This window comes from Triticum dicoccoides, chromosome 5B (genome assembly GCF_002162155.2).
Source record: "Triticum dicoccoides isolate Atlit2015 ecotype Zavitan chromosome 5B, WEW_v2.0, whole genome shotgun sequence".
NCBI lineage: Eukaryota > Viridiplantae > Streptophyta > Magnoliopsida > Poales > Poaceae > Triticum > Triticum dicoccoides.
In genome coordinates this window covers 161,011,547-161,021,144 of record NC_041389.1, presented here as the reverse complement: position 1 = coordinate 161,021,144, position 9,598 = coordinate 161,011,547, and positions in this window count along the sequence as shown.

Genomic DNA, 9,598 nt, shown 5'->3' with positions numbered 1-9,598 from the left:
ATACCTTTACCAGCAGTGGTAAGGTGGCCTCCAGGTTAGACTGGACGAAGCAACCATCATTTCAATGGAACACTCGTTCAAGCACTTTCTTCCCTTTCTTGAAGAAAACCTCACTCCAGGCTACTCACTTCTGCCATTTTTCTTCTGTACCGACGAAGGAAAGGTGGGCGAATCAGTTATCCTGCTATATTTTCATTCCTATAATCTTCTTTTTGCGAAGCACCGACCGATTCTCACATCCTATTCTTTTCCCGTTTTCATTGCGATTGTGGTTTCCTTTCGATTGCTTTTTGTTTGTTAGTTCATTGGTGGATCCTGGAGCACTAGGCAAAGAGTTGTCGACGGACAAGCCACTGGAGACAGCGATCTCCAGGAAGCGAGCACCGACCAACGAGTTGACCATGTTGGCGGGCCAACCCATGGAGACGAAGAACTCCAAGAAACAAGCATTGGCCAAAGAGTTGAGGACGTTGGCGGAGGAACTCCTCAAAGAAAGTTGCAAGAAAAACAAGGGCCCCACCGTGCCTACCCCAGGAACTCTGATTGCCACCTATGTGAGGCTCAAGACCGAGTTTGAGGAGATAGTCGCCGTTGAGAAGCAGTATTCCCCTGGCAAGGTGATGGCCCCCATCGAGGATGAGGAGATGGCCCCCGGATGGATGAGATCCCCCGGTGAGCTGCACAAGGTAAAAAATAATGGCTTATTACCATAGTTGTGGTTTTTTATTATTTGCAATGTGCTTGATAATATGTTAGGGTTGTGCAGGTGCCGGTGGTTGTCCTTGATGATTTCGATGTCGTGGCCCGTCCTGTCGGCATCGCCCCGGAGATCGATTCCGATGTCGTTGTCCATCCTGTGGACATCGCCCCAGAGATCGATTCCGATGTCGTGGTCAGTCATGTGGACGTCGCCCCAGAAATCGATTCCCATGCCGCTGTCCGTGCTGTGGTCATTGCCCGAGAGATCGATGACAAGAAATAGTTGGTTGCGCTAATCCTTCAGGATAGTTTACATTGCCCTGTGTTTAATTACCAGAACGATGTGTGTTATCAAACCATGTTAGGGCTAGTGCACTATCTTGTGTGGGCGGATCTTGCTACTTTTTTTTGATAGTGAATCATGCGATGAATCATGCGAACCCTCTCCGAGTTATAGAAACATATGTATCCTCACCAGCTTTTGATGTAATATATGGCATGCTTAGATGTAAGTTTGATCTGTTTATCATATCAGCAGGGCTTGTTTGATGATTCTTGGTGTTAGTAGGCTAGCTACTGTGCGAGGTATAGTACTTGCAAAACACTCACCGAAGAGAAACGTTAGGGCTGATGAGCTCGTGGTACGCTTATACTTATCCCTCGTCGATCGACCAATAGCCCTAGCTCCTAAAATTGTAGGCTTAGCGATCAATCAGACAATAGTCGACATACATTCAGGCCTCATTTGGTTCATAGGGTAGGAAAATCGTAGCAAAAGTACAGAGAACGTGCAACACAAAATCATAGCAGTGCAGAGACGTACTCCCTCCGTTCCAAAATAGATGACCTAGGCGGGCTAGTTTGGCCTAGTGGGTTTTAGTGATATGACGTGGTACAGTGCCGTCCAGTCTTCGTGTGTGGTAGTAGTATTGCGGGTACGGTAAGTTTTCTTGAAGAAGCGGAATTCAACGAAGTCATGATGGTTCCTTCGTCCGAACAACTTACAGTGGTAAAGGTTGGGCCTGTGATACGACCGGGGTAGACCAGGATAATTTTGTGCATGGCAGGTGGACCAGGATGGTCGACGTCCCACATGTCGACGAATGAAAGTATTCTTTCCGATATAGAGGACGAGCAACGAGTATTCATTGTTTATTTTTGATGAAAGCTATTGTCTCCACTGTTACTCCTTGACTTTGTCTATGCCTCTCTCTCCTCCACATAAGTGGGGACTACTTGCTATGCATGTAGTAGGCAGCTGGCGTCTAGAGGGGCCTGGGTGGTGAGCGTGGGCTCCGGAAGCGGTCCGGACTCCAGCATGGCCCACCTCACATTATCACCATATATTTCTTGGAGTCCGTGCGTGGCGGGCGGGCGATCTCTTCTCCCTCCCCAGTTTCTCTCCTGTGTGGCTTAAGACTTTGAAATAAATTTTGATTAGATAAATCTTCAGTAGTTTTAGTTATGCTCTCTATACAATTAGTAATTGTTTAGGTGATAATTCCAAATAATTTTAGTGCTAAAGACTTATACATTATTTTCAACTAGCAGTTTCAGTTCTCCCTTCGCCAATTGATACAAATAATCTATGAATTATCAACTACTCCCTCCGTCCAAAAATACTCGTCGGAGGATTGGATGTATCTAGATGTATTTTAGTTCTAGATACATTCATTTTTCTGTATTTCTCCGACAAGTATTTCCGGACGGAGGGAGTATTAGGCTAACTATGCACATATTAGATTGTTTGTTTCAGCTGTCTCATGCTGCACTGATATAAATTTACGTTTCAGATTATGTAGTCTTCTGCAGGTTATCAGATAAACTCTTCCAGAGATTGAGATCTAATCACAACTGCTTTGAGTCATTTACCTTTTATTTTGCAAAATGCAATCAGAAGTAGTTGTCATCTCTAATGTTAATGAATAGATTCTCAGAAAAAGAAATTAATTGGAATGATCTACTCAGCATGTCCCATGACTTCAAAAGGAAGAATTTGACTAAATTGAGATGTTAATCTGTAGTGTAAAGATAGACAAAATCAAAGACTGGCCTATTGTCCAGTAACTCCCTTAGTCAACACCCAAGAGCATAAGTGGGAGCAAAATCAATGGTAGCACCAAGTATTGAGCAAAAGCACTTCGTGTTTTCATGGTATGGTCTGAGCTTAAAAATTGAATTGAACAGAACAGTGACGGTTAGTGTTATGCTTATAAGTTGGTAGCCCCCAGCACTGTCTGTTGTAGATGGTGCGTATTATTACCTCCTTCAAATTAAAATGCCATTCTAATAAAAATACAACATGTTCTGGTCAACTCAGGTGCGTTCCACTGGGTGATTTTCTTTCTTAATAAATTTTTGGTCGTGCTAAATAACTATATGCTTAGGATCAAGGCTGTACTTGTTATTGCCAATGAGTTATTGCTTTGTATTTTTACATGCCGACGGTTGGAATGTCATAATAATTTCTGCATGTCTACACATAGTTTACTCATCCCACTGGAAAAAGAACCAAGAATGTTGTGTGCACAGATGTCTTGGAGGGACAACACATGTTTGTTTTCCATACATGTCAATCCACCTTATTATATTAGGACATGTTACTCATCTCTAATATTGATTTTTTTTTCTAAGTTATGTGCATATTATGCATACAATGATGAGCTATTCTGTTAGGATAATTTGAATTAGGGAGCCTTACTAAATAATGTATAAAGATGGTACTGAAGGAGGCTATGCAACTAGCAATGTACTCTGTTTATAATCTGACCAATATTTCTTAAAAGATGTATGGCTGTTGTTGTGTTCTCTCAGACAATATAAAGCATGGTTCTATATGCTCTGCTAAATTTGCAACTTTCAATGCTTTGTGGGGCCTTTCCCATCAACTCTAGGGATTTTACCTAAAGGTTCTTCTCTGATTTTTGTGTGTGTGTGACTCTAGCTATTTTACTTACTGGACGTCTATATCATGGATGTTTAGGGCCTTGTCTCTATATTTTTCATGTGAATCGCAGAGTAATATGTGAATAACATTTGCACTGGTGTAAGCTTGCACGTTTGCTACAGCAGGGCAGAGTTAGTGTAGCATCATTAGTTTCTTTTTTGATATACTAACAAGTTACCCTGTGCGAATTCTCAACTGTTTGGAGCCCTGTTTGCGCGCAAGATTACGAGGAGCGCCCTGTGCAATTCCTCGACTGTTTGACACAAGGAGCGTCAAACGGGAGGGCTCCCAGGGGGAGACACGGCGGCCAGGGGCATCTCCTTTGTTTATCCGCCGCTTCCCTTCATCACCAGTGAATAGCAATCACGGCACCGCATCATTCACTTGCCTACCGTAGATTGACCGCTGATGCGGGCGCTCTGCTCCACTACTCCATCTCATGCTGTATATTTCCTCTCTTTATATCCAGATAAAGTAAAGCATGTAAATATGTCTAAATTCGGAAATAACGGTTTCCCTTCTATCTTCACTTATAGTGTTTTGGTTAGTAAAAATGTAACTAAATTCAGCGGATGGTGTTATTTGAAGCTAGATTATAGGATTATTCCCCTGGTGTTATTAATGTATTTGGATTAAACTTATGAACATGATTCCTTTATATTATTCCTCTAGAATTTGGTATGATGTATAACCACCAGTTCAGTAGATGATTCTTTTATATTATTCCAAAGGCTTGGCAATGAATTTGGATTAAAGTTATGAACATGATTCACTGGAAATTGGAAGAAGGACGTCATGAATTTGTAAGTATAGGAAATTGTACTTTCTAGGTTTTCTTATGGTCTTGCTTCTAAATTCGATTTTATCTTGGGTGGATTTTCAAAGCAGGCATGGGTATTATCCTTTTTGCTTAGCATACCTTCTTTACTGGTAAAAAACACATTAGATATATCTGGATTTTTGTCGAGTAAATGAGTATGAGTGCAAATAAATTCAGACACGAAGCAAAAACTTTGACGTTTCATTGATTAAGCAGAAGATTGTCCAGTTAATCACGAAAAACCAAAACAAAAGGGCCAAGCCCACTCTAGAACACCGTAATGCCACAAGAAACGCCAACCACACAAACACACACTAGCTTGATCTCGCTCCACCGAACAAGTCACCCTTCCATGTCTGAAAGAAATCATGAGGCACTCTCCCGCGGCGATGAAGAGATAAGCATTCCACATGCATGTAGTAGTTGCAACCCACACGGCATGAGGTCCATGCCGTCGAAGTTGCAAAGCTCTCGGGGCTGCCGCCCCAACGTCCACTGGTTGAACACACCTTGCACCCTCAACCGGTAGGGCCATCGCCCCCATATGCCAAAGCAGAGACGTGTGTTGCACGTGCACACTTACTAGTCTAGGATGAAACGACCTTTGATGAAAGCAGATTGGAAGGGGCTGATAACTCTATGCGCAACCGGCGACAATCGACTCGCAAAACCCTTAGCTGGAAATTTGACGAAGCTATTAATCAAAGCAATAGGACGGAATTGAGAAATTAGTTCAGCACCCTTAACCTTGGGGATCAGGGAAATCACTGCGTAATTCAGGCGGGAGATATCGACGGTACCAAGACAGAAACCCTGGATGACCTGACAAACCAGCTGTTTCAACTGAGGCCAGAATTTCCGAAAGAAAGGAATAGAGAAGCCGTCTGGCCCAGAGGCAGCATTAGGGTTAGAGGAATTACTTACATCCCAGATTTCCTGATCAGAAAGAGGGATCATTAAGGAGGCATTTTCCTCGGGCGAGATTTTAAGGCCTATGTTCCAAAGGGAAGGGGAAATGGAGAAGCCCGATTGAGGCTTAGCCCCCAACAGCGAAGAGAAGAAGTCCACCACATGAGCCATAATAGCAAACTGATCCGAAGATCGCACACCATTAATCATCAGGCTATTGATACCACAGCGCCTTCTCCTACCGTTCGCAATCGCAAAGAAATAGGCCGTAGGGGAGTCACCTTTTAGAGTCCAATTGAGAGTGCCCCGTTGGCGCCAATAAATCTCAGCCTGGTGGTGCAACTGCATTAAAGCGGCCTCAAGGTTATATCGAACCGCCCAGCCATCATCAATGAGCCCAGTAGAGTCGGCCGCGCGATCAAGAGACGCAGTCTGAGCCTCAAGGAATAATTTGGTACGACGATCCTCCACCGCATGGTTGCGAGACCAGCCTCTAAGAAATTTACGAAGGTTGTAGGAGCACGAGTGCCAGTCATCCAGAGGCCCAAAAGAGCGAGAGTTGGAGGAGAGAAGGAGGGATATCTTCGAGGCCACCATCTCGATAAAACCATCTACAGACAGCCAAGAGGCGTCAAATTGAAATCTAGCCAGAGATCTAAGGCTGATAGAACCGTCGTCAAGAATTAAGGGGGTATGGTCAGAACCAACTATGCTTTTGGCACCGAGGAAGGCCCTAGGGAACATGGAATCCCACCTGGGACATATGAAGACTCTATCAAGCACAGATCTAATAGGGTTAGCCTGATGATTGGACCAGGTATAACGAGCACCGCCCCGGGGAAGCTCACGAATAGCATTGACACTGATAAAATCATTAAAGGCATTAGCTAGAGGCCAGGAGAAGATATCGTTACTTTTATCAGAAGGACACCGCAGAAGATTAAAGTCTCCCCCGATAACCATCGGGAGATTACAGGATTCGATCTTCACAGACAGCTCATTAAGAAATAAAGGAGACAAAGAATGATCCGCAGGCCCATAAATGACGATAAACTCACAGAGGGTATTCATGGCTTTATGACAAAGAACAGAACTAGCCCAAAAAATCCCATGATCAAACGCAACAAAATCAAAAATATATTTATTAGAGCCTATCAAGATCCCACCGGAATGACCCGAAGCAGGTAAAGAGTGCCAATTGAATCTGTCCATGCCCACGATAGCAGAGAGGTCATTAGGGGAAAAAGATTCCTTAAAGGTTTTAACCAACCCCACAAAGTCAATGGAACTAGAGCGGATCAGATCTTTGAGTTGGTCGCGGCGCCCCCTAGCACCGAACCCTCTAATATTCCAGAATAAAGCCCTCATTTATAAGATAAATTTTTAATGCGGAGGCTCGACCTGCTAGGAGCTGCGCAGGATTTAGCTCGTTTATTTGTGCCCCTCCTAGATAAGTTGGGTTGGGGCTGGCCACAACCAGCACCCGCTTCTGCACCCTGACAATTAATAGAAGCCCCAACCTGAGAGGCAACGGCCTCTTTGGCTTTAGCTATGGCCGCCTGAGCCATCTCGTTAGCCCGAATGATAGCAAGAAGAGAACTAGGAGACCCAACAGAAGTATCAACCACCACACCCACGTCCGACATAATATTTAAAAGATGATCATCCGAAAGAGAAGGTAAAACCAACCGAACCGGGGAAGAAACAGAAATGGGGACGGGGGAAGTACCTGGGGGGGGATCCTTCGCCGCAGCCCGCTTCTCAGCACGCTCCATGAAGAGCCACCCGAATTCGCCACCCGCCTACCTTTGCGAGCCGTGGACGCGGGAGACCGAATAGCAGGCGACCGCGCAACAGGAGACGACGGAGGAGGGCCCGAACGAGACATAGACCCCATATCCTTGTCAAGACGACGGCAAACCCCAGTCATGGATTGCTTCGAGCCCGACGAATTCCTGCTTTTAGCCGAGAATTTGCGCATTGAGGATTTTTTCTTCCGAAGGGACTGGGATCCCACCACGTCGCGGGCAGGGGAGGAAGGAAGATCCTCAATTCCCGACGAGTGGGGGAGAGCGGTCGGACCGGAAGGTTGGAGCAGGCACCAGACATGGGGGTAGCTGACATATGAGGGTGCTTCATCGTATCATCACCAGCAGTAGAGACTATCGGGGCAGCAGAAGGGTTCGCCACATCCTCGCGGGGCGCAACACCAGAGGGAGCTTGGGAATGAAACAGCTCACGTTCAGACTCAACCAAACCATCCCATTCAGATTGGGTGAAACGGAGGTTAGATCCATTGCTCTGATTAGGACCACCCATAGATCCGTCCCCCTCCTTATCATGCTTGTCCGAAGAGTTAGAAGGGAAAGGAGGGGGAGGTGGAGCCTGAAAAGCAGTCGTCCCCTCCACCCGCACCCGAAGTCTGATACCATTGGGGGAGGGGAAGATATCAATCGAGCCATGCACACGTTCTGGATCGACACACCAAACCTTCATCCTTGCAGGGCCAACCTTGTTCAGAGAATCCACATCCACCTCCATGGGTTCCCAATCAAAACCCCAAAAGCCATAGGAAAGGCAGACGAACGAAGACCAACAGGCAAATCATCAATCAGAACCCAAACCTGGGAGAGAGGTCCAACTGTCGTACCATTGCAAGACGTCGCTTTGACAGAAACCACCAGTTGGTTGAGGGGCAAAGTGAAACTCGTACATGAGGCAATCATCCGTAAACATTCTGTGGAGGGAAACACCACCGAAAACTCATAATCAGAGATCTGCACTACTTGCCAATCCCACCCAGCCTCATCCCAAATGTGAAGCCCTTCAAGAAGAGTTTGGGGCGAGATCTTTTGATCCTTCACCGTGACAATCGCAGCATTGGACAGAGCGGGAGCCATCTCCAGGACAGGCAGATCACTATCGAAAGCGAAGAAGGCGCAACCGGGGAGGCCCGAGCCGAACTAAAGAACCAAGGGAGGCTTCTGCCTATTCATGCAATTGACCGTGAGGTGACCATCGGAGCGACAGATCAAGCAGAACGGAGGATTAGAACAGCGAGATTGGAAATGGCCAGGCCTGTGGCAAGCGAAGCAAGTGAGCGCAGAGGGATTGCTTTGGGAAGCAGAGGAAGGGCGGGATTGCGGAAGTGACGAGGGAGGGGGAAGTAGCCCATCCCCCATCCCCGAAGAGGGAGGCGCCCCAGAGGTCGGGCCGGGCGGCCAACGCGCCGGCCCTGCGAAGGACCGGGGCGGCGGACGAGATCCAGCACCGACACCAGCCGGACAAGGAGGAGGGGGGAAATGCGTCGGAGCAGACGAGCCACGCACCACGCTAGAGGCAGGCAAGGAGGCAAATGAAGAAGAAACCCCACCGCCAGAGGCCGCCGCTGCCTCCCACGGGTCCAGCGCCGGAGAGAGGGAGGGGCCAGATCCAGATCCCTGCGGACCAGACCCAGGCGCGCGCTCCCTCTCCGAGCGCTGCAAACACTCCGGACACGAAGCCTAGGCCGCGCGATCACGAGCCACCTGCTCGCGCGCCGCCTGCTCCGCCTCCAGCTTGGAGCGGAGCGAAGCCTCGAGCTCCAGATCCACCGCAGAGGCAGGGGAGTCCTCACGGCGGCGCTTGCTACCCGAGACCGCCTCGCAGGAAGAGCCTCGCGACTTATCCATGGCGAGCACCGCAGCAAAAAGGAAGGAGAAGAGAGGGAGGAGGGCTAGATCTGACGAGGCGACGGATGGGGAGACGGTGACGGCGCAGATCAGAAGAGGAAGTTGGAAACCCTAGCAAAGGGGGAGACGAGCCGCGGGGTATCCATATATAGCCCGACCGAGCCGTGCCCATCTGGGCCCGACGCGCAGGCTGGGCCGAAGGGGGGTGAGAAGCAGGGTCCAGACCGAGGGGCCTAACTGGGCCGGAAGAGACAAGTGGGGGGGAATCAGCCACTGACGAGAGAGGGGGTGGAGGAGTAGGCCTAGTGGGCAGCGACGAAGCGAGAGGCCCAACAAGCCCACGCAGGGGATCGGCCCGCGGCCCGATGGCCACCGAGGCGAATTCGAGATCTAGGGCACACGACGCCAGCGCCACCAGCGGCCCCGACGTCGCCGCCTCCGACGACGAGGCCGCCGCGGAGGAAGCAGGGGAGAGAGATGGGGGGCCTCCAAGCTCCCCATCAGGAGCACTGCCCAGGATTCCAGGCCCAGGAGAAGCAACGACAAACTTAC